The sequence below is a fragment of the Pongo pygmaeus genome, chromosome 4, assembly GCF_028885625.2.
Source record: "Pongo pygmaeus isolate AG05252 chromosome 4, NHGRI_mPonPyg2-v2.0_pri, whole genome shotgun sequence".
Classification (NCBI taxonomy): Eukaryota; Metazoa; Chordata; class Mammalia; order Primates; family Hominidae; genus Pongo; species Pongo pygmaeus.
Window position 1 is genome coordinate 129,091,750 of NC_072377.2, and position 24,713 is coordinate 129,116,462.

General features: G+C 39.1%; 1 protein-coding gene across 4 annotated transcripts in view; it reads right to left on the bottom strand.

The window, feature by feature from the left end:
- ZNF608 (zinc finger protein 608) overlaps nt 1–24,713 on the bottom strand; it is a 112,582-nt gene that overhangs the window by 27,248 nt on the left and 60,621 nt on the right. The gene's annotated exons all lie outside the window — the stretch shown is intronic.

A 24,713-nucleotide genomic window follows, 5' to 3' on the forward strand; every position in this document is an offset into this window, starting at 1 on the left:
TTTAACAAATCCTTAATTTTTAACAAACAAGAATGCAACATCATAGCACATTAAGCTCATAAATACGATGGGCTAACAGGGCCAAAACATATTTTGTCAAGCATTCAAAACAAAATAATAGCCTGTTCTTATATAATGAACTTTCTTGAGTCGTCCTATTTCTTATAGCCTAGAAATAAGTTAGGAAACAATTCAGAGGAAAAAAACCAAAATATTCAAGTAGCTGCTGAAAAAAGACACACTACAAATTTTAAGTCTTGAGTTAATAAAGATGGAAACTGCAGGGGGTCAAAATTGAAATCACTAAAAATTGTAAGCCTATGGACAAACTGAACTCAGGATTTGCTCACTGAATCTTGGTAAAGTTAAAGTTGAGGCTTCCTCTGAAGCTTAAAAGAAGGCAATTCAAAACTAATAAAATAAGCATTATTTTACACACTAGGCAGTTAACATTTTTGTTATTGTCCCCAGGGGATAAAGACAGAAAATAAATATTAGGAACATTGATTGAGTGCTTTGCTATGTGTAGGTCGCAAGAATAAGTGTTTTTATACAGCTTATCTCATTCATTCCTCAGAGCCTGTGTGTCAGGTTCTTTTATTATTGCTATTTTACTGATGAGCAAAGTAACTCTTGGAAAGCTTAACTGGCTGACTTGCCCCAGGTCAGAAAGTCAGAGATCTGGAGCACAGGCAGTCTGACTTCTGATACCATACTTCTAAATGCACTGTATAAGTTTACATAAACTTATTCATAAATAACACAGTGTCATGAAGGAATGGTGCATGTATGTATGGGGACCCACAAGGCTAAGGTCATCTTGATGATGACAGTGGTATGTTGGAGGCATGTGCTGCAGGTGGCAAGCATCTCTTCTCAATACCATGTTCAAGGCCGGGCGCGGTGGCTCACGCCTGTAATCCCAGCACTTTGGGAGGCCGAGGTGGATGGATCACAAGGTCAGGAGTTCGAGACCAGCCTGGCCAACATAGTGAAACCCCGTCTCTACTAAAAATACAAAAAGTTAGCTGGGTGTGGTGGTGGGCACCTGTAATCCCAGCTACTCAGGAGGCTGAGGTAGGAGAATGGCTTGAACCCGGGAGGCGGAGGTTGCAGTGAGATGAGATTGTGCCATTGCACTCCAGCCTGGGGAACAGAGCGAGACTCCGTCTCAAAAAAAAAAAAAAACCATGTTCAGTGACATCACACTGCAAACTTGAAACTGACCACGGTGGTGATATAATCACCAAAGAAAACAGCAAATGTTACAAATCAGGGCTCTCTCCCTGCAACTCCCACCACAGAGCCAGTTGTTAAATACTTACGGGCACACCAATGGTTATAAATTTAATTTGCTGAACTGCCATGCTTCAATCACATGAAATATTAAAATAAAGTACAACAGAGCCAAAAGAGCTCCTGCATTATAATTATGTTCCCCAGCCAAATATAAAAGTAAAAACTGGAAAGGTGAAAATTGTTCATCAGCTGCTTCTGATATCTTGTAAGTGAAGGAGCCCGTCTCAGTTGGTTCTTTCCTTTTTTAAAATAATCTGATAATGGCATAGCTGTAAACAATTTGGTTTTATGTACTTCTATTTTTTTTATTAGAAACTTTTGTAGAATAAGTAATCTCACAAGTCAAAGAAATCAGGAATCTTCCTGAGATTTCAGTAGCCATCCAGTTTTATTGGACTATTACAAAAGCAATTGATGAGGTACATTTGTCGCTCACCTGATGTAGAAACTCTAAACGCAGCCCATAACGTGCCCAGCCATGGCAGATCCAGACTGTTGGCCTCTCCCACTACTCCTTGCAGTTTAATGAACAGTCATATCCAACAAATCTCCTCCCAATAGCCTGCCAGTGGTTATTCTCCCAGACTCTGGGCCCCAAAGAGGGATTTGTCATTGCTTAAAATAAATTTTACAGATGTAATAGATAAAGGCAATAAAGAAAACAGAGCTTTTATAAAACAAAGTTGACAGAGCAGAAAGCTATCTCTCCATAATGGGCGCGTACGTTTGTGCGTACTAGGTTGCTTGTGTGTACCAAAGGGAAATAGACAATGAAGGTTAGGAGGCATGAAATGACAGCCTTCTTTGCCTTTCAGGGAACGTAAATTTTACTCACTGAATGTAAATCTTAAAGCCATAGTTTTCAATCTGCATGTGTGATCACCAGAAATTGATTTCAAAGAGATACAAAATTATTTAACGTGTTGCTTGGCAATGCAAATCCCAGGCTACATAGTCAAGATTGTCAATAGTGGAAAATTCAGATGATGTTTCCTGTTGTGATCCTTGTTGGTACAGATTATTTTCATCTGCCTTTTGGTGAATGCACCACTACTGGATGCAATCCATGTCCTCAAGTGGCCCATTGCTTCCAATAGGCACTTCCCTTGTACTAGCTGAAATACTAAAAGATAATTTGCTTTCCCAATGTGCTTTTGGGTACCTCATGCTCTCCAAATAATACAAATAGAGTAGTTTCTTTTAAAATGTCAGTTCTTAAGGCTACTAGAAATCATGTACCTGGCTCCTAATACAAGGGGAAGAAATGGAAAGAAAAAAACTTCAATTTTCTTGCCTTCATAATATAGCAAAGGCACATTCTGCTCCCCCAGCCCTGGAAGATTAGTAACTCAATTTGACTACTTTTATCACAACTCAAATATCAAAATACAAACTGGGTTTGCTCTGTGTGTGTGTGTGTGTGTGTGTGTGTGTGTGTGTTTAATCTGTTTAACAATTTATGGCCTTTAATGCTTAACCCTAGTTAATTAAATTAGCCTAATTTTATGTAAAGACATATTTTAAAATAGAAACTTGGTAAATATGTAGAAATCCCAGTATGCAAGCATATATTCTATAAAATAGAACACAAAATAATGAAAAAATTTAATAAAAATTGTCATTCTAAAAACACATGGTCACAATAACCAACAATGTAGGTGCCTGGAATCAACATATGAGTAAATATGGCCAGTACAGATGCAGAAGGTATCCTCTGGAGGAGCAGATTACAGAGACGTAAATTTTCATCTACTTAATATAAATTAGCAATTCAATTCAAAGTAAAAATGAGCTGCCTGATCCCTGAGTGCATGAAGTATTTAAGATCAATTCTTCAAGATAACATCTACTTAGACTGTATTCACAACCCCAGTCATCACATTAAAGAAATAAACTTATGGGTATGGGTTTGGAAGTTAGGATGGCAGGAGGAATGGCCGGGGGCAAGAAATATCTTTTACAAAGCATTTATACATAAAGCACTGATCCCAACTACATGTGTTCCTATAGTTTAATTCCACCTGACTCCAGAGGAAAGCTGCTTCTGATAATCATTGAAACTGGGCTCCTGGGGACAGAGTGTTCATTCTGTGCAGGTCCTGCACTGCATTCATCCCCTGAACACAGCTTCCTCTCACCCCCACCATCACCGTGGCTGGAAGAAAACAAGTGGCAACATCAACACCATTGGTGATAACTGTAAGAAGATCTACAAGTAGCAGGGTCTTCGATGTTGAAATTCCAAATTATAGACAGCATGCTGGCATGCTAATGACAGACACCCCTGTCTCTGCCTAGAACAAATATTATAACACTGGGAATTGCACTTTTGTTTGTTTAATTTAACAAGTGCATATCGTGCTGACTATGTTAGGCACTATTCAAAATGTCTTCCAAATATTAACTCTTTTAGTCCTCCTAACCACCCAAACAGGAGGTACTATATTATGGTATCTCTACTGTACAACCGAGGTACAAGGAAGACAATAAGTAACTGCCCAACATCACGTAGGCAGTAATCTGTGGAACTAGGAAATGGAACCCAGTTTGTGACAATTACCCAATATTCCCATGTAGAAGACACTGGTGCAAAGAGAGTGAACAGAAGACTCCTGGCCCTCAACTCAAGGGGTTTGCCCCTTGCTCTAGTTGGTCAGGGTGCTAAATATACATGACAAGGTACGTGAATCACACAATAAGCTTCACCATATCACATCTAGAACTCATATAAAATAAACACCAACAAACAAGCAACAAAGGCCAGGCATGGTGGCTCGTGCCTGTAATACCAGAACTTTGGGAGGCCGAGGCAGGAGGATTCACTTGAGCTCAGGGGTTTGAGACCAGCCTGAGCAACATATGGAGACCTTCTCTACGCTTAAAAAAAAAAAGAAAAAAATACATGTATATACAGCCGGATGTAGTGGCTTCCACCTACTCACAAGGCTGAGACCAGAGGATCGTTTGAGCCTTGAGGAGATTGAGGTTGCAGTGAGGTATGATAATGAGACCCTGTCTCAAAACAAAACAAAACACCACACACACAAAAAAAATCACGTAATTTCAAGCACAAAAGAATCTTGGAGATCACTTATTCCATATTTGTCCTCCTTATCAAGAAGGAAACTGGGGCCCAGAGAGGTTAAATGGCTAGTCATGGGCCCTAAAACTAATTGGAACAGAGCCGAAAACAGAGCCCAAACCACACTTGGATCTCTAACTTTCTTCTCCTCCAGTGATCCTTTGCCTCCACACAGCAGCCTCCGGGGTAGATGGCCATCAGGACACCAGTTGCCTGGCTCTCAGCACTTCTCCAGTGAGCATAATGTTCCCTTAACGCCCATCACACAGCTGGGAGGCCTGACCCACACCCGGGAGCCTTTTGGGAATTTTGCCCCAGTGAGACTAACACAAAGCTAAGTGATCAGAAATTGCTTTGGAGAATAGGGGGTTCAAGACAAGACTTCCTTGAGGTCTGGGTAAAGAAGGGGCCAATGCACTAGGCAATAACCAAAGTCCTTCAGTTGGTGACACAGGAAGCAATTCATTTAATCAATCATTCAACCAATTCATTTAATCCTAAACTTCCTCATTAGCAAGACAGCCAAACCCAAATGTCTCAAATTTATGGCACATAAAGTAATTGAAGAGAAGGAACCAGAAGACTACCTATTGCAAAAGGCATACTGCTAAAATATAACCCATTTAGCACCACATTCAGTGCACTGAGAAGAAAAAAAAATCGGATGGAGCAGTAGTGACTTTACTGCCTCTGGTAAATATGACCATAGATTTCCTGGGATAGCACCTTCATAAGACAGGGACAAGTGGTGGACAAGAATGAACCTGGTGACTCAGCGTCCCCCACCAAAATCACATTATAAAATAGAGTTTATCTAAACTTACATTGCAAGCCTCTTGCTCTACTTGCTTCATTTTATCACAAGGCTTACATAGCCGCTCTGGCTGAAAGGTGGGGGGCTGCATCCTCAGATGCACACTGTCTGTGCTTTCCACAATGGAAGAAGAGGTGTTCTCAGCATGGCATCAGCCACCACACGGCCTGCTCTCATGGAGATGGTTCAGCACCCAGGGACCTGATGGGAACAGTGGGCAGCATACAATACAATACTCAAACCAAATGGGCTGTCCCTGCCAAGTGAACACTATAGGCTGCAAGGCACTAGCTTGTTCCAAATGTTAAGAATCATGGTTCCATTTTTGAAGGAATTACAGCGTAGGTTTCAGAACCTGGGTCCCTGGTTCAAAAAAATCCATGAATCCCTTCTCCCAAACACACACACACACACACACACACTCCTGGAGGATGGTATAGATTGGTTTCATACCTAGGCTTATCAGACTCCTGTGTTTTCCCAAACTCGCCAGATGATAAAAATACCCCTGAGTCCTTATTACAGATACTAATCCCTAGCTCTCCCCTAAGGATCCAAGGTGATTCTTATCAGAGCCACCAGGCTAACAGACTTTAAAGACAAATGTACATTATACAAACTAAGATATACATAAACTGTGTTGAGTTTTTCCAGGAAAGAAATGGGGAATGATGATTTTGATTAATTACTTTCCAGTATTTTGGGGACTGGGTTGCAGGCGGGAGTAGGATATATTTGACTATTCCTTCAGAAGTCACTAAGGAGCCTGGAACAAGGCTGAGAGCTTTTTATCTGCCTGAGTCCTATGACAGGAGTATTAATACAACAGCTTTACTTGGTTTAAAGAAAGAATTATTTTACCACCCACACTAATCTCTTCTGGCAAGAGGCAGAATTCTGCTGTGGCTACTCACAAAAGATGATGGAGCCCAGCAATCCTTTCTTCGTAGAGATACAGGGGAATTTGGGACTTTTCAAAATATTAATATAATCTCACTTATTAAGATAAAATGATGTGCTAAATAAAGCACTGGAAATTTTCACAAGTGCAGCTATCCTTTTTCTTTTTTTTTTTTTTTTTTAATGGGAAGGCTCTATAAGAGTTGCCCATTTTCACATCATAGCCTAAAATATGAACGTCTTGATATGCTATATAAATGTGTGCTATTTTACCAGAAGTCAAATAACTGGACCAGTCGCCATGCAAGATAAAATAAATTGTAGTTTAGAGAAAAAACTAATAGCAAGGCTCGCTTCTTCCTTGTCATAGGCATGGATCCTCTGCCAAGGATGCCTATGTATGATGGTGAGTGTGCCTGAGGGTAACTCCTAACTCCACCTAATCACCCTACTTTAGAATCAGTTAACCAGTACACTTTTCATTAAGTTTATCAAAGGCCTTTTCTTTTCTTTTAAAACTATAAGAGACAGAGACAGAGAAAGGAAGGAAGAGAAGCAAACAAGCTTGCCTTTTCTATACCATTCCATCACACAAAACCCTTCTTGTGAGGTCTTCAAAAATAACAATTCAGCAAAAAGTGACAGCAGAGCAACCACTGGGTCAGCCCTTATAAGTCCTTTTCAAAAAGCTGCTTTCAGTGAATCAATTTTCAATGTTGTTTCAGTTATTCTTAGATAGAAAACTTTCTACCCCCTCCCCTTCTCCTTTGGAAATTTGGTAACCATAGTTTCTGTATCCTGCTGAGACTTGATATGTAGAGCTGTATTCTACCTGCTATTAAGCTGCTGATAGCAGTGTTTCTGTTGCAATTTATGAGCAATGTCAGCTGAAGGCAGAGAGTATTGTACACACTATATTTTCCCAGCTGGAGATCTCCGTGAATGGAAAGCAAAAACATGAATACACATGCACTGTGGGCTTGAGGGAATAAAAAGGCAGAAAAGAGTCAGCAGGCTAAAATCAGGTGGGTGGTCCTGATTATAAACCAAGTAGATAATAAAATATTCAAAGGAAGCTCTAACTAAATAGAAATAGAGACATACAATATAAAAAGAAGCCCAGAAAGGTCTTTTTCTGCCTGTGTATCTCCTGCCCAATTCCTAGATCAGTAATGTGCCAAGACTCACCTTGCCACCTGGGGTTTTAAATAACTCACCATATCCAAAAGGTCATTTGAAACCACAAAAACAAATCCCATTCTGCATTAAGTTTCTAATAACTACTACAGCACATGGTGAGAACACCAGATTTAATTTCTCAACCTTCCCTTCTAAATGTGTCTACCCACACAATACCTCAAGAGTCAAATTTATCTTAAACAAAAATATTTTATATGGAGAAAGAAACTAGGCTCATCTTTGGGGCTAAGAAACAGGCACATCATACTGTCTTGGGGCTTCTCTTTTTTTTTTTTTTTTTTTTTTTTTTTGAGACAGGGTCTCACCCCAGAGTGCAGTGGCAGGATGACATCACAACTCACTGCAGCCTCAACCTCCTGGGCTTAAGCCATCCTTCTAGCTCAGCCTCCCAAGTAGCTGGGACTACAGGCATGAGCCACCACACCTGGCTAATTTTTTAAATTTTTTGTAGAGATGGGGGTCTCCCTATGTTGCCCAGGCTGGTCTCAGACTCCTGGGCTCAAGTGATCCACCTGCCTCAGCTTCCCAAAGTGCTGGGATTACAGGCGTGAGCCATTGTAATCCCAGCATTCCCAAAGTGCTGGGATTACAAGGAGTGAGCCCCCTTGGGCTTCTTTATCATCAAGTACACAGAAAAGGTAACAGGCTTCAGAGAAGCCCAATTCTACAGAGAAAAAAAGAATCAAATAATTAATCAAGAAAGTATCCAGGAAAAGCATTTTTAAAAAGTCATTCTTTCCCTAAGAATTCTACTGAGAAATACAACATAAAATATTAATAGGCACCTAGTTAAATAAACTTGATTTAACTCTCTCTCAGCCAAATATAATACAGAACTGGTTTGTCTGTGTCAGTGGTTTCCAATCCTACTGCTCATTAATTATAAGGGAGGTTTTGTTTCATTTTGTTTTTAAATAACCACAGCATGGCTGACTCCTAAATATTGTGATTTGGTTGATCTGGATCCCAAAGGCCACTTATTAAAAAAAGGAATTCTTATGTTTAACCAGAGTTGAAAACCACTAGCCTATGCTCTGCCTCCATGGAAATAATGAATCTCTAAAGAACTAATAAGCTAATCTAACTATGCCCTCGATTACCTCAGTAAGGCTAAGTTGACTGGAAAACAGGAAAACTGTCTCCTGATACTAAATGAAAAATGCATGCAAAATGAATAATTACAAAAAGCAAAAGGACCTTCACTTATTTTCACTGTAACATAGTTTAAGATGTTTCTCAAGTAACACTGGAACAGATCTTCAATCTAGGTGTTCAACTGTCTTCCTAATCAGAATTTAGTGTTTTGATTCAGACACTCATCTCATAGTACCAATATGAAATGAAAATACTAAGCCTATTAAATTTACCAAGCCCAGAGCTAACAGGGAGAAAGTGATTACCAATTAAATAGCAACATGACATTCTTTGAAGGAACAGCCTTTTGATGTTACCTCCTCAAATGCTAAAATGCAAAAATCTCAGATCTTAACCTTGTTCAGAGGAAGTCCAGAGAAAACAAATATGTCTCCTAAAAATTATTTCGTCGGAAAAAAGTATGAGCCCAAGTCATTTATCATAGGCTTGTAGTGAGTATGAGGTGACAACAGTAAGGTCCTACTAAGTTAAGGTGACTCTCAAATAAACAGGAAAAACGGAGAACTGCAGTGGACTGGCTATTCTCAAACTGCAGAAAAAACATAACGCAAAACACTGGGTACGTGCAATTAATACATTCCTGGAGCCTCCAGTACCCAATGAAGGGGCCTAACTTAACTATCAGGTCCCAATACCCACCCCGCATCCCCATCATCAGTATGAGCATAGCTTGTGCATCCTTTCAAATGGATTCAGCACAAAGCTGCAAATGCTTGTTATTATTAAACTCAGTGTACTTTAACTCACACCAGGAGAACTTTCTCCTACAAGAGATTGGAAATCTCTTACAAATGATTAGAAACACCAGACAATATGATGGTTATAGATAGAAATACAGATACGTAGATATATCTCCCACTCTTAATTATTATGCAATTGGTTAACCAGTTGGTAGATTAAGCAGTTTGTACATTTTTTGGACACTGTAAAACATTTATATTTATCCTCCAACCACAACAGATGGTCTTAAACTTTTAATTTATTTCCTAGTAAAAAAAATGTATAAACATTCTTACACAATGCTAGGCACAGAATAGAATTCGATAGATTCTATTGAATGAGCTCAGCTTTTCACCTTTTTTTTGTTGTTCATTTCTCTTTTTTAATATAATACTATATCTGAGTATGTCCTTAAAACAAAAATCATGAAAACAAAATAGAGTTAAACACAAACCAGAAAACAGCTCAAAATTCAAAAAAGCCTAAATAGAAAATGGAGCAGGGGAGAGGAAACCTCAGGTATAATGAGACTTCTCATCAGTTTTGATGCATATTCCTAGTATCAAATGCTTATCTCTAAATCGGCTGTTTATTTCAAGGATATATACAGCATGTAGTTTATGATCATTTAACTACAGAAAGAAAGCAATTATAATTGTTTCCTGACATGGCATAATTTGATGCCTTTTGCTGCTTATATACGTTTTCCCTAAATATGAAATTTTTTTTAATTATTCAAAAGATAGTATGTGCTTGCAAAGCAAGTTTCTCTGCTCAGAGGCAAACCAGGTAAATTATGAGAAAATTCACTCATAAAGATAATAATTCTAGAAGTGGAATATTTACTGGGCCATGTTCCCCAAACTTGCATTATCATAAAAATCATCGTGGAGCTTGGCATTCCTCTAAACATTCTTCTGTAGATTCTGGTGTAGTATCCAGGAATCTGCATTTTAGCAAGCACTACACATTATAGGTAAATTGAATCATCAGGTAAAGTCAGACAAGGGCTAACCTATCTGTGTCTGGTACTATGTTCAAAAGAGCCCATAATTGAGTGTAATGGTTCAAAAACTGCTGCACACTGGAATTAACTGGGTGGTCTTTTAAGCTTTGATGCCCATCCCCACTTAAATCAAATTCTGTGGAAGTGGGGCCCAAATATCAGTAGGTTTTAACTTGCCTAGGTGATTCCAGTGGACAGCCACATTGGTGAACTAATGTTCCAGCCTAGTTTAGTGGTTCTCAGTCCTCGCTGCTCATCAGAATAACTTGTAGGAAGTTACAAACTAACTCATTAAAAAAATGCATAGACTGCATATTAAATCAATTAATTCAGAATATTTGACCATTAGGACTGAGCCAATGCATTTTTTTTCTAAGTTCCTAAAATGATTTTGTGTGTTTGTTTTGCTTTGAGACAGCGTCTCCCTCTATCACCCAGCGTGGAGTGCAATGGTATAATCATAGCTCACGGCAGCCTCAAACTCCTAGGCTCAAGCAATCCTCCTACCTCAGCCTCCTGAGTAGCTTGGACTACATATACGCGCCACCACACCTGGCTAATTTTTTTATTCTATTATTGTAGAGATAGGATCTTACTTTGTTGCCCAGGTTGGTCTTGAACTCCTGGACTTAAGTGATCTTCTGCCTCACCTCCCCAAATGCTAGGATTACAGGGGTGAGCCACCACACCCAGCCCTAAAATGACTTTAATATGCAGTCTAGATTGAGAAGAATAGGCCTAATCGATTCTAAGGTTAATCAAAAGTATTTAAACAACTTAATAAGCTTTTATCCAAACACGCTTTCTCTGCAAAGCACATGACTATGTTTGCCAAATACAACAACTAATTAAAAACAAATAAATTAAAAACAAAACAGTCTCTCCTTTGAAGGAGACTGCAACTCAGCTGGTCAGATAAAAATACACCCTGATGAAAAAACAAGAGTATATTAAAGAGTATCAGCAAGGGTGAAATTTACAGAAGGCTGAAAACCTAAGTGCTAAGAAGAAAACTAAAAATGTTATTAGTAAGTTTCCAGTACATGTTAGCTAAGTGACAAATCATTCAAACGTGTGCAAATTCTTGACAAAAATTACTCTAGCTGACTTGGAGATCATGGATTTGAAATATAAAGTCTTCTGGAGCCTTCCAACCTGACTGATCCTTTTCTATTTGAAGACTGTTTTCTTCCTGCAGGAAAATTTATAAAAAACACTTTCAATCCACATTCCCTTCACAAACATTTAAGGCTAGTATGGCCAGTGGCAGTTTAGGTATCTGTAACACATTCTCATAATAATGTTTCCATTTTTTAAAGCAATATTGTATCCGTTAACATTTTATGTTTACCAAATCCTTAATCCCGTTTTACAGACAGAAAAATAAGGCCTAAGGAGTTTAATGACTTGTTTAAAAGACTCTTGTCCCTATCACAATTCATTCCATGAGACTACGGCCATCATTTTTTTAGAAATACCCTTAATCTATCTGTTATTTAAGGGAAATTCATTTTCTCCATCCATTTTTATGCTCTGCCCCCTCACGGCATTAGGCACTTCTAGGTGCTTGGAATACAGTAGTGGACAAGACAGACTCCATGCCCACATGGGGCAAGAGAGATAATAACCAAGCAAGCAGCTATAATTTTAGGTACCAAATTCTTGATAAAAATAAGGCAAAGGTTTAGGAAGTAATAGGAGAGAGACTATTTTGGAAAAGGGAGTCAAGAAATGCCTTTCTGGGAGGTAGTATCTCTGCCAAGAGCTGAAAGACAGGAGACAGCTGGCCATACAAAGGCCTGCTGGCAGCAAGGAGATGGGCTGCAGAAGTAGAGATGTAGCATTCTACTTGTTCAACAAAGCCTGTCTCAGAAGTCATACTTGAAAAATGGTGCATATTTATTGAGAACTTAGTGTGTTCTCAACATTAAATGAAGTCAAAGAGATGTCATCAAAGGCCTTTGGTGAATGTTACTGGAGAGAAGTAACCAGAGAAGTCTAGAGCCATCTGAGGGGCTGCAAACAATAAACGCTCTGTGAACCCAAGAAGGAGAGGTGAATGCAGCATATGGAAATGAAGTAGGTACTTCTTGGAGGTTTTCTTTTCCTTCTGTTTATCTTTCTGATCTTAAAATTCCATTTGACTCTTCAAGCTGTAGTTTTAACAAATATTAATGAAATACATTTTGCAGAAGCAATGACTTATCTAGACCGCTATTAAGAGCAGACAAACAAAGCTCCTGTTCCTTTACACTGTTGTGTAAATATGGAACTTTCTTTGAAGTGTGTAACAAATAGTCATTTTATAATCTATAATACCTAAAATATTTTATGACGTACCATGTTAGCAAAACAAATCTTTTAAAAAAAATAGCCGCACACTATTTAAAGTAGATTGGTTTGTTTAACAACTGGCTTAGATACCAGGAGAAAGTGTGTGAAATAGTAAAGAACTGGCTACAATCCAAAAGTCCATGGGTACAAGAATGGATAAATAATAATGGTATATTCAAACAACATGATGCAGCATTAACAATGAACTCATGCTTCAAGTTGAGTGAAAAAAGCAAGTTGGAAAAATATTCTATATGTGATTCCATTTATGCAAAGTGCAAAGCCATGCAAAACCAAGCAATGTATTATTTAGGAATTTAGAGGTATATGATAAAACATGGGAATAAAAACCACAAAATTCAGGATAGTGGCTATGTAGGGAGGGCAACAAGCACAATAGGGTTAAGGAAGGATCACTGAGAGGTTAAAAAGGTCCTGAAAGTGAAATTTTCTATTATTCAATCTAGTGATAGGAAATATATGTTTGCTTTCATGTTGTTTTTTATATCTTATGCATATGTTTTAAAATATTATTTTGCATATATATTTAATGTTTAATAAGACAAGATTTTAACTGATTTAGGAAGAACTCAGATCTTCACCCAGATACATTCATGCTTGTTTCATATTTGTCTATAAATTCCTTTTCTTAAGCTTAAATTTAACATCCTTTCTTGCATTTATTCAATATTTTGGTGAACATAGCCTGAAGGAAAAGAAAAATAATCCCCCCCTTTGAAAGGGAAAACATCTTAAAACACAAAGTAAATTGTGAATGAAAACAGTTTTTCCCTGAGGAGGCATGGGAAACTGGAGCGAGAACTCTCCTCTTCTCCTCTTCAACTGAACATAGAGTCTATGGTGTCCTGATCTGTTTGACATAGGACACAGCACAGGGTCTGTAAGGAACACTGCAGCAACATTCGCGTACAAGGGTATACACAGGAAACCAAGGATTAATTTTCCCAAGGCTCACAGGCAAGTACTTCCAAAAAAGGGAAAAATACAACTATTACATATCCGTGCAAATCAAAATTCATAGAACAGTGGCAGGCAGCCAACCCAACTATTTCAGGTCTGCTCTCCCATCTGCTTGGCCTGTTAACTGTCGGAAAATACAAGCAAATCGCTTCTTCTGCAACTAATTCTCAAAAGGGCTCCTAAAAACCAGACTCCATGATGCAACTTTAATAAGACAGAACAACTTATTATGATCAATAGAGCAAAGCCTTCCAGCAGTTGCAGAGCCAAAAGCTCCTCAAATGACTCTTCGGTGGACACGGAGCACGAACACCACCCTTGCCCAGCACTGCAGAAGGCCCCAAGCCAGAAACACTCAGACACCAGGAAGCAGCTCTCAGTCCTTATTCCTCTCTGCAGATGAACCCAAAGGCGATCTCATCTTGCTAGATTTTATTAGCCCCAATATATGGTAATTAATTTACTGCAGGCTCTTAATTCATAAATGGATCAAATAAAGCCTTACATGGCTTTTGGCAGCCAACCCTTACTAAATTATGGTGACTAGAAGTTTGTTCAAATGCTGCCCGTAAGTCAGCCCCTTCAGCTTGTAAAGTTCAATTAGAGAGTTCTTAGCTTATTGTGTGCCTTAAAGCTTCAAAGAAGGCATTATTCATGCCTTTTCCACTGCCAAAAAAGGAAAGCTGGCAATGAAGCAATTCCTAGAATGTTGATCCAGGCATTACCAAGAAATCTTAAAACTTCAACTCTCAGTACCCAAAGGCATCCACTTTGGGACAAAAATCCCAGCAAATGTAATAGACTAAAATTAATCTAATTAACTATGGAAATCCACATAATAATGAAACGGCTGACCAAGAATGCACAAATAGAACCACCTGCCAGAGTTTCTTTTTCTACATTCCCCTTCTAAGTGCCACTGATAGGTTCCTGTAAATGTAATCTAAACAGACGGGGGACTTAACTGGAGGCCAGAAAAGGACAACTTGGAACTAACATTCCCACCACAATGGGCTGCCATTCCGTTCCCATGCTCACATCTAGACTGGCAGGCAAAGCCAGGGGTGTCACTTGCCAAAGGTTTGAGTCTGGCTAGCATTTTCTGAGGGTGCGTGTTAGTTGATGTGTGTTTCCTTTGTATGCTGTCTACTTCTGCCAGGGCTGATGACAGCTCTACCTAGGGCCCATGAGCCAAAAGCTTTCCCTCTGATTCTTCCTTTCCCAGCAGGTAAGTGACTGGACTCTAGTGCTCCTTCCTGTTGGCTGTTCTGTGGTTGCCCTCAGATACGAAAAAAGATTGGTGTATTTTCCCAAGAGTACACCATTAAGTCAGAAAAGTCCTGGGCAACAAATCTCCAGGTCTGTCTGCAAAAAGAAGAATTTGGTCCTGCCAGTTCAGTAAACACCCCGGCCTTTCTTTTTGCTGTGCAGCAGACTTACATGAAGGAGCAAGAAAACAATTCCACTGTGAGCTACTGCCGAGGAAGCCAAGGCTCTAAATCTCCTTGAAGCTGAAAACAAATTAGCAGCTTTGCCTGCATCAAGCTGGCCATCTGAAAGGAGGCTTCTTTTCACTCCAGCATTACAAACTGTGCTCCTTGAAGATAACACTTTTAAGGATATAAAAACGTTTCCTTCAGTTTACTGCCTGTCACCTATTTACTCAACTGGCAGAACAGCACAGACTCCATGCAACAAGCTCCCTCTGGGTGCCTGTGTAGGACTTGAGCAACATGGGAGGGACGGGGGACAGAAGTGGGGAGATTGTTTTCAGTCAGGTTGAAGTCAAGTCATGAGTTCGCTTGACTTCCCCTTCCTTCCTTCCTTCCTTCCTTCCCTCCCTCCCTCCCTACTTCCTTCCTTCCTTCCTTCAGACAACACATATTTATTGGTAACAGCCAATGTGCTGGGCACAGGGGCTACATTCATGGACAAGAGAGAGATAAATCCCTGCCTCAGAGTAAGATAACAATGTGATATTTAAAATCACCTTTTACAGTCTCCACTCAAGGAAGGCAGGCAAGTACCTTTTATTATTCTGAAGTAGGTAGACTAAAGGAAAAAGCACCTTTCTAGGCTGAAAAGAAAAACTTGAAAATACAGGTGACTGAATGTGCTTTGGTTAAGTGAGCAGAATGCTTTGGAGCTCTGGGGAATACGCCCTGCCCCGTGGCTTGGTTTTACCACAGAACATAGCAGTGTACCTTGGTTTTAAGGAGGTGTCTTCCATGCATCTGTCCCTTGTAGAAGGAAAGTGCTTATGAGATCTGTCTTTTCCTAGGACTTTGATTCTTAGAAGTGCAGATATTAAAGGGCTGGTCAACATTGAAAGAATTTGTGAAAAATCAGCTTGGCGAACAGCTCATGTTGATAAGTAAAGATAAAAACAGAGCTCAAGCCCAAGATAATGATCTGGCAAAGACCCATAAGGGAGGGAGGTAGGGCTGGGTTGGGGGGACTCTGGCCATTCACATGCTGCTGTTTTAAGTCTCAAGCTTATAGTCTTCTGAAAACCAAGCATCGCTGAAGACACATTTGAAAAAAAAAAATAGGCCAAGCAAACCACAATAATGATAAATTAAATGACTAGATCGCTGTAGAAGGATAATTATGATGGCACATTCCATATTGACTGAAATTATCTCTATTTCAGGTCATGGAATAAATAATAGCTATGAAGAAATTACAACAAAGAAATGTAAAGCTCTAAAAATTTTCTCATTTGTAAAATGGGGATGATACTATAGCCACTAAAAAAAAAAAAAGGAAGATTTAAGTCATAGTTTATAAAGTTTATATAATGAAGAGTGAATGCTTCACTCTCTTTTTTTCCAAAACTGGCACCAAGAAAGTTGGTTGCCAGCTAATCAGTGAAGGCTTTTCGGGGAAAACTGATAAAAGCAAGAGAAAAGGAATATGGGAATTGCAACTCTACAGAAATAATTGATCCAGGTCTGCCTATACCATCAACCAGTTCTACTGAAGCATGTAGAATTTCAAACTAGCTTCTCAGCGCACCACTCACAGAAGCAGACAGCCAACAGTCATAGGCATTTGAGGAAAGTCTCCAACATAAAATACAGATGACAAATCACACACATAAACAAAAAAGAAACTTAGAGGAATTAAAAGCAATGCTGACAATAAAAAGAAGAAAGAAGAAAAGCTAATTAAATATCTTCAGAGGAATGAGGAGATGCTTCATTCATGAAACTAGAATAGAAGGCTTTTTAAGAGAGCAATGCCAATAACCAAAATAGAAAATAAAAAGCTTTTAGAAATTAAAAACTACATGAGGGAAATGAAAAAACAAAGATAAATTTGAAAAACTCTCCCGACGGAAAATACAAAATGCATATAAACCAGAGTTTTGAAAAAGAAGGAGAAAGATGAGAAAAGAAGATTGGTAGAGGAGGTTCAACTTCTACATAAAATGAGTTCCAGAAAGAGAGAGCATGGAAATGGAAATTAATCATTTCTAAAGAAATACATCTATAAAATTTCCAAAACTACAGGACTTGAGTTTTCAACAAGAGGACCAAGCTCAGAACAACAGATTAAAAAAACAATCCCAGGCCAGGTGTGGTGGCTCACGCCTGTAATCCCAACCCTTTGGGAGGCCAAGGCGGGCACATCACTTGAGGTCAGGAGTTTGAGACCAGCCTGGTCAACATGGTGAAACCCCATCTCTACTAAAAATAGAAAAAAAAGTTAGCCGGGCATGATGGCGGGAGCCTGTAATCCCGGCTACTCAAGAGGCTGAGGCAGGAGAATCACTTGAATTAAGGAGGCGAAGGTTTCAGTGAGCCAAGACTGTGCCACTGCACTCCAGCCTGGGTGACACAGCGAGACTCCATCTCAAAAAAAAAAAAGAAAAGAAAAAGAAAAAAGAATACTAGCAACTCTGGAGGCTGAGCTGGGAGCATCAGCTGAGGCCAGGAGTTCAAGACTACCTTTAAACTCCTAGGAAGATCCCATCTCTACAAAAAAATAGAAAAAAAAAAAAAAATTGGCCTAGCATGTTGGCACATGACTGTAAGTCCCACCTATTTGAAAGCCTGAGGCAGGACAATCCCTTGAGCCCCGGAATTTGTGGCTATAGTGTACTAGGGACCATGCTACTCACTCTAGCCTAGGTGAAAGAACAAGTCCCTGACTCTAAAAAAAGACTCATGCTAAAGGATGGCATTGACATATGTCAGAATACTGGAAACAAAGAAAAGATGAAAGTTTCTGGGGTGGAGCAATAGGTATCAAATACAAGATCTGAAATCAGGAAGGACATTGGACTCCTCAGAGACAACACTGGGGAGCTCAAAGCAAAAGAGCATAATCTTCAGAAGTCTGAAGAAAAACAATTTTCAACCAATTCTTCATGTAACCCCATTATCAATCAAGCATGAGGGTAGACAGAAGACATTTTTACGCGTTACATTTTTTAAGCATCTGAGCTTTCAAAATGTTTACTTCCCATGAATCCTTTTCTTTTCTTTTCTTTTTTGAGATGGAGTTTCACTCTTGTTTCCCAGGCTAGAGTGCAATGGCACGATCTCTGCTCACTGCAACCTCCGCCTCCCAGGTTCAAGCGATTCTCCTACCTCAGCCTCCCCAGTAGCTGGGCTTACAAGCGCCTGCCACCACGCCTGGCTAATTTTTATACTTTTAGTAGAGACAGAGTTTCGCCATGTTGGCCAGCCTGGTCTCAAACTCCTGACCTCAGGTGATCCTCCCGCCTTGGCCTCCCAAAGTGCTGGGATTACAGGCGTGAGCCACTGTGCCCGGCCTACCATGAATCCTTTTTTAGGAAGCTATTGGAAAATGTGCACCACGAAAATGAAGGGATGGACCAAGAGAGATGAGTCAGGAAATAGTGTATCCAACATAAGAGGCAATGGCATCTTCAGAATGGTATACAAGAGATATTTCAGATTTTTATAGCTATGAATAATGCCTAAGCAATCAGTCCAGATTGGAGAAGGTCAGAAAACTCTGGGAGAAACTATCCCAAAAGATAAAACATATAGAACTTATACTTGGTGTATTTCAATATACTGAGAAGCAATTTACAATTCTGGCATGACAGTTGATGGTGAATCAGTGTGGATGCACAGAACACTAAGCAAACAAAAAAATAAGTTATTAACTTGTGGAAAAGAGTTGGATTAGAAAAGGTAATCATAGAACATGGCTGTGCTGTAGTCATAATGTAAATACTGAATATTGACCTAACCATAATTACTTGTGGTGGGCAGCCTCATAATTACTTGTGATGGCCCCTAATGACCACTGCCTCTTGGCATTCACACTCTTGTGTGATGCCCTCCCCTGAGTGTGGGCTGAACTCACTTACAACGAACAGAAGTAATGAGCTATCATTTCTAACATTAAGTTATTCAAAGACTATGAATTCCATTTTGGGTGCTCTGTCTCTCTCTCTCTCTCCCCCTCTCTCTGATCTTGCTGGGAAGCAAGCTGCCATGTTGTGAGCAGTCCTATGGAGAGGCCCACGTGGCATAGCAAGTCGAATTGCCCCGTGAGGAATTAAAGCCTGCCAAAAACCATGTAAGGAAGCTTAGAAGTGGCTCCTTCATCTCCACTGGATGGGGTCTTCAGCTGACAGTAGCACCTGCCTACAGCTTGATTGAAACCTTCTGAGACAACCTGAGCCAGAGGCACCAGCTAAGTTGCTCCCAGATTCCTGACCCATGGAAACTGTGGGATATGTTTGTTGTTTTAAGGTACTACCATCTAGAATAATGTGTTACATAGCAATGAAGAGCTCATAACTCATAATTATATTGGAAGTATGGGTGGTGGTAAAATATATTTGTGTTGGGGGAAAGGTGAGTAAGGGAGCTAAATCATTACCTTCCATAATAAAAAGTTACTATAAAATACCTAAAACTGAAAAATAAATCAAGAAATATCCACATAAACATGTGTTTTCAAAATATAGAGGAAAATGCCAGTTCAATATAGAGGAAATGCCAGTTCAAAGAGTGAGTTGCCTCTGGAAAGTAGAAATTGCGTGAAGGGAAAGGTGAAATATGAAACTACTGTTCTTTGTTATGGGCCTTGTAGAGCTATGTGGCTCTTTAAACTATATAAACATATAACCTGAATAAAAGTTAAAAAGAAAATTCAACTAAATTTTTGTGTTAACTCTTGTGCATCCAATAAATTCTGTATTTCACAGTGGTCTTGTGAGCATTCTAAGGAATCTTAATACAAGGCATATATAAGTCGCACTAGAAGTCATTGGATCTGGTACAGGCACGTTAGACCAGGGGTTCCAAAACCTGCTAATGAAACTGGTAAGACTCTACCTCTTAGGAATTTTATCAGATAATGTCTTTAATGGGTTCATTCTTCTTTGGAGTGTATCAGAGCATAAAATAAGTGTCAGTCTACTCAAAGCAGACCCCGCTTTACCTGCAGAAGTGCTACTAGTTTAATAAATGATGTGAGTAAATAGAGTCCTAGAAACAGATCTATTTTTGGAGACTCAAGTCATGGCTACTCATTCAACAGGACTTCGCACTATGGGTAATGCCATCAGGGCTGACTATTTGCTAATAATTTTGTTTAGAATTCTTTAAGTCTGAAATGATGCTGGCATGAACAACACCTTAAGATCTTTACCACTCCTTTGCTACCTGATTCTGCCATGAAGAACACTCTAATATCTTAACACTCCTTTGCTACCTGAATTTCAGGTAACTTCAAGAGATTATGTACTCCAACCTCCACCCCCCCTTCACTGTACACGTGAGGAAAGTGAGGCCAGGGCCAAGAAAACACAGGCAGAGGGTGCGAAAAGGGAGGTTACAGACCTGTTCTCTTGACACCTGATCCAGTGCTTTTTTCCTGGGTTCTTCTTTTCCCTTGTACCTTATCAATCTTACCCATAAGTCCTAAGGCATTTCTGAACTACATCATATTTAGGTTATATAAAATGCATTAGTTTTCACAGTGAATGGGGGATAATGTCACCAAAAGGAGAGGACGCAACAGGAATACTCTGAAAGAACTTTGTTAGGTCATCATATATACATATATTTTTATAACAAATGGGTGTAGTGGGAAGTGAGAGTTCCCAACAGAAGCTCACCACTTAGTTTTCCTTTTCCTTTTAACTGGTCTCCCTTTTCCCTTCTTTTAAAACCAGTAAACTATAGTAACCTCAAAGTTACAGCAATCACACCATTTTGTTTTAATTTGGTTTTTCTCATGGTTTAGCTACAGGTCTTTTCTCAAAAACAGTTTGTCCAATAGTAGTCATAACTGAAATACCAAGAACTCTTGAGGATTCTGCAACAATACATTTTTTTAAATCTGCTAAGTGGATAGATGCTAGACTATTGCAGTCAAAGAATAATGAAATTTTAAGCAAAATATTACAGATGCTTCTTGATTTATACAATCATGCCCTTTCAGAGGGTCTTAATAAACACAATATTTTGTATGAAATATAAATGCACTTTTTGCTTAGTTGTCATGAGGTATTATAAAGGCAAATAGCTTCTCACATGCTTTTGTAGTCACGTACTATCAACTCCAAATACTTTTCACTATTCATGTATTCAAAAGAGAAGTTCATATGTAATAGAAGTAAGGCTTTGGCTGCCTTCAAGTGAGTTTAATGTTTTCATTTTGGGCTCTAATCAATCTTATTATGCCTACCAACTGGCCTGGCACTCTTGCTACACTTTTGTCGCTTTTCATTAATGATCAGAATGAAATAAACGGGGAAATGACATAAAACACTGAACCATAGCAAGTTGCAGTGCCAGAATTCACAGAGCGAAAGAACAACACAAAATTAGGCTCCCTGACAATCCCCTAATATTCCTCTGTAAACACCAGACTATTCTTTTTACTTTCCAAAATACACAAACAATTTACCCCAAGGAATGCATGAAGTTGCAGTTGCATACCCGCTGGTAGAGTATCTGCATCTCCCTTGGGGAAATTGTAGTGTAACGCCTGACTCTCCTGATCAGGCGTAGTCAGGGTAGAGTGAAATCTAGAGGAAAAAAAAAAACAACAGCAACTTATCAACAGACCCCAGGGGATCTGACTTAGCTGCCAGCCTGATTCTCCAGGGGAGGAACTCAGTACACGGCCAGCCCACCTGATCCTGAAACCTTGAGGTGGGTATATGTGGTTAGAACAACTAGATCCCTCCCAAGCCATCACTAGAGCCACAGAACTCTGTGCTGTTAATTCTCCTTCGGACTCTGCCTTGATTTCTATGCAAGTCATAGATTCCCCCATACTTCATTTTCCTCACTGTGAGAAAATAAAGATGGTGATGCTAAATCACAGCCTCAAATACTTAACAGTCACACTCAACATATGATGTGCTTTGTTGAAATTCCATACTTGGAAATGTGCTACTTGCAAGAAACTGCAAGCTAAGGAGGACTGGTATGGCTGATGATATTTATTTTAAGAAGACTTTTAATTCAAATGCCAAATATAAAGGGAGATTTCCTAGAGGGTGTATACTTTAGGGATTCTCTAGTAACTGGGAAATTTAAGGTAATGCTTTCCTTCTGAATCACTGAAGATTAATGTGCAACCTATATATTTAAGTAGCTCACTCTATTCTGCTTCTTTGAAAGCTGACCCTACATTTCCTTAATCCCATTAGATTCTCTGTCCCTGTGAATGTGATAATGCCCTTCAGTTACCCTATCAGGCAGGAGTCTATGAAGAGACGAGTTCAACATGGCGTTACTGCTTTGCAATGAAGATTGTCCCGGTTCCTGGTCTATGGCCTCCTAATGTGTCTACCCTTGAGTATTCAAAGACTTTTTGAACTGAAAGTGACTCTCACACACGTGCTTACTGCAGCCAGCTTCAAGAGGGAGCCAAGCCAATGCCCCAGTCCCAGTTGTGGTTCTTCTGTGCTTCTGGTACCCACCCACACGTTTGTCTGGACAATAAATAATTTTATATGTGCACTGTCTGGAACTGTCTGGCTTTTTGTATTCTGAAAAGTGACTAGGTCTTCTCATGAAACTGAGGAAAACAGTGGAAAGCAGCTTTTGCGGGTTCTCTTTAAACAAGTTGGCCTCTGCTGCTGCTCAAGTGAAATAAGACATGTTAAATGTTCTCGGTCAGCTCTGTCAACTTGAGTTACTTCAAAAGTTGTCTGACAACGTGGATATGAGGAAGACATCTACAAGACAATATACAAACTGTGCAAATGTACAAGTAAGTCTTCGAAGAGCTGGCAGGATCAAAACTGCCCGCTGGGCCGGGAGAATACAAGGCATTGACTCTCTGAGGCACAGGAAGTGGTGGGCCATTTTTTTTTCCTTGTTATGAAATATATAGTTGGAAACCACACTTGGGGTGTTTTTGTAAAAATATTTGGTGAATATCAAATTTTAAAAACATTTCACTCAATAAGCCGAATTAAATTTCCATATTTCAGTCAAAACCTCAAACGGACAAGCAAATGTTTATTTATTTCCCTCATAGCATATTTTTTAAATAGCTAGTTATATTCACACACACATAAACAGACTCAAAACTAGGAAAGACTAATAATATTAGATAAAACTAGAAATCCGGAAAGAACATACTTCCCACAGTCATTTTCTTTGGATGGTCTGTATCTCAGTTTTTTCATAAGAATAATGGACCTAATTATGGGACTCATCTCCGTAAATGAGAAAATGCTAACTAGATGGTGTTGACAGAGCAACAGAAGGTTCTCCAGGCAAAAGTGTTTAATTGTTCAGACACACCAAATGTGTCTTCTGTCACATAAAGGAAACAGCCACATTTCTGACATCCAAGGATTCAAATACTGTGAAAGAATCTCAAATATATATATTGAGTCTGAAGACTTAATTATGAAATGAATATCTATGGGTAAAATGTATATGTATATAATAAATGCTCAATTTACTATTCAATTCCAAGAAATTATCAAATGAGCAGTAAGCACCTTGCCTGCCTTACAGCACTTTTTTAACCTTCTTAGGTCTCCTGACTGGGTTATGTCATACTTCGCTAGAAACCCTGCAATTGTGCCCACGAGCCGAATTCCTCTAACTTTCTTTGTTGAGGACAGCTTTTGAAAATCCGTGATATGACTTCTGTCATATTATAGCTCATTTTTCTTTTGCCAGGAAAATACCAGCCAAACTTATTTGAGATCAGAAAGGCCCCAGAAGGGCATATAGGAATGCTTTCGTAGATACTACTTTTAAAAACTACCTTGATGGTTCTTCCTCCTGCTGTAGTTATATATAGAAGAAGACAAGGGAAAAGAGACTACAAGAGGAAATAAAAAATAAAAGTAGCAGGCGGCAGGACAGCACTTGGGCATGCCAGGGAAAACTGCACACTGCATGCATCAAGTGACAAATTATATATTATAAACAAATCATGAGACGCAAAAGGTTTTCTAGAAAATCCTGTCCTTCATCCTTCTTTATTCTGAAAAAGCAGAATCCAAAAGAAAAATGTTTTTGGAGACAGCAACAAAAGTAAATCAGATTCCTTCCAGTTCAGAATGGATGTTTGACAGACTAATTTTCTCCCTTGAGTGTTTGAATTCTTCATATTTAAAAGTATCTTTTAACTTCCTTCACTTGGGAGAGAAAGAGCTGTAAGAGTCATTCTAGACACAAGCAGAAGTTAAATCCCAACCTTTCTGTCATCCAGAGCAAAGCCCTCCGTTGAGGCAGAGCCCAGCCGTGTGGTCTGTTGGGAGCATCACTTGCACTCTTGCTTCCTCTTGCTGAACAATTTTGATTTTTACTATAAGGAGAAAGTCTCATTCCCTTTCTACCTAGGGTAGGACCCTGGATATGAACATTGAGAGCTATATACATTTGACTTACAACTTCATCCCTTTGTCATCAAAATGTCAGCAAGTCCAAAGTTGGAAAGGATAACTGAGATGGGCACTCTCATCCAGGAAATATAAACTGGTACAACTCTTAAGGGAAGCAGTTAGGCAATATGTGTTTCCACTACATTAGAAATCTTTGTATACTTCAACTCAGCAATTCAGTTTCCTGAAAATTGATCCCAGCATAAAAATTCCAAATTCATAAAACAAAACAAAAAAACTTCATACACAAAGATATACTATGTAATGCTATTTATATTTATCTAAGAAGTTGAAAGCAATGTAAATATCCATTGTTAATAGAATTTAAATTAAATTAATCTTTGGTGTGTCCATTCCATGGAAT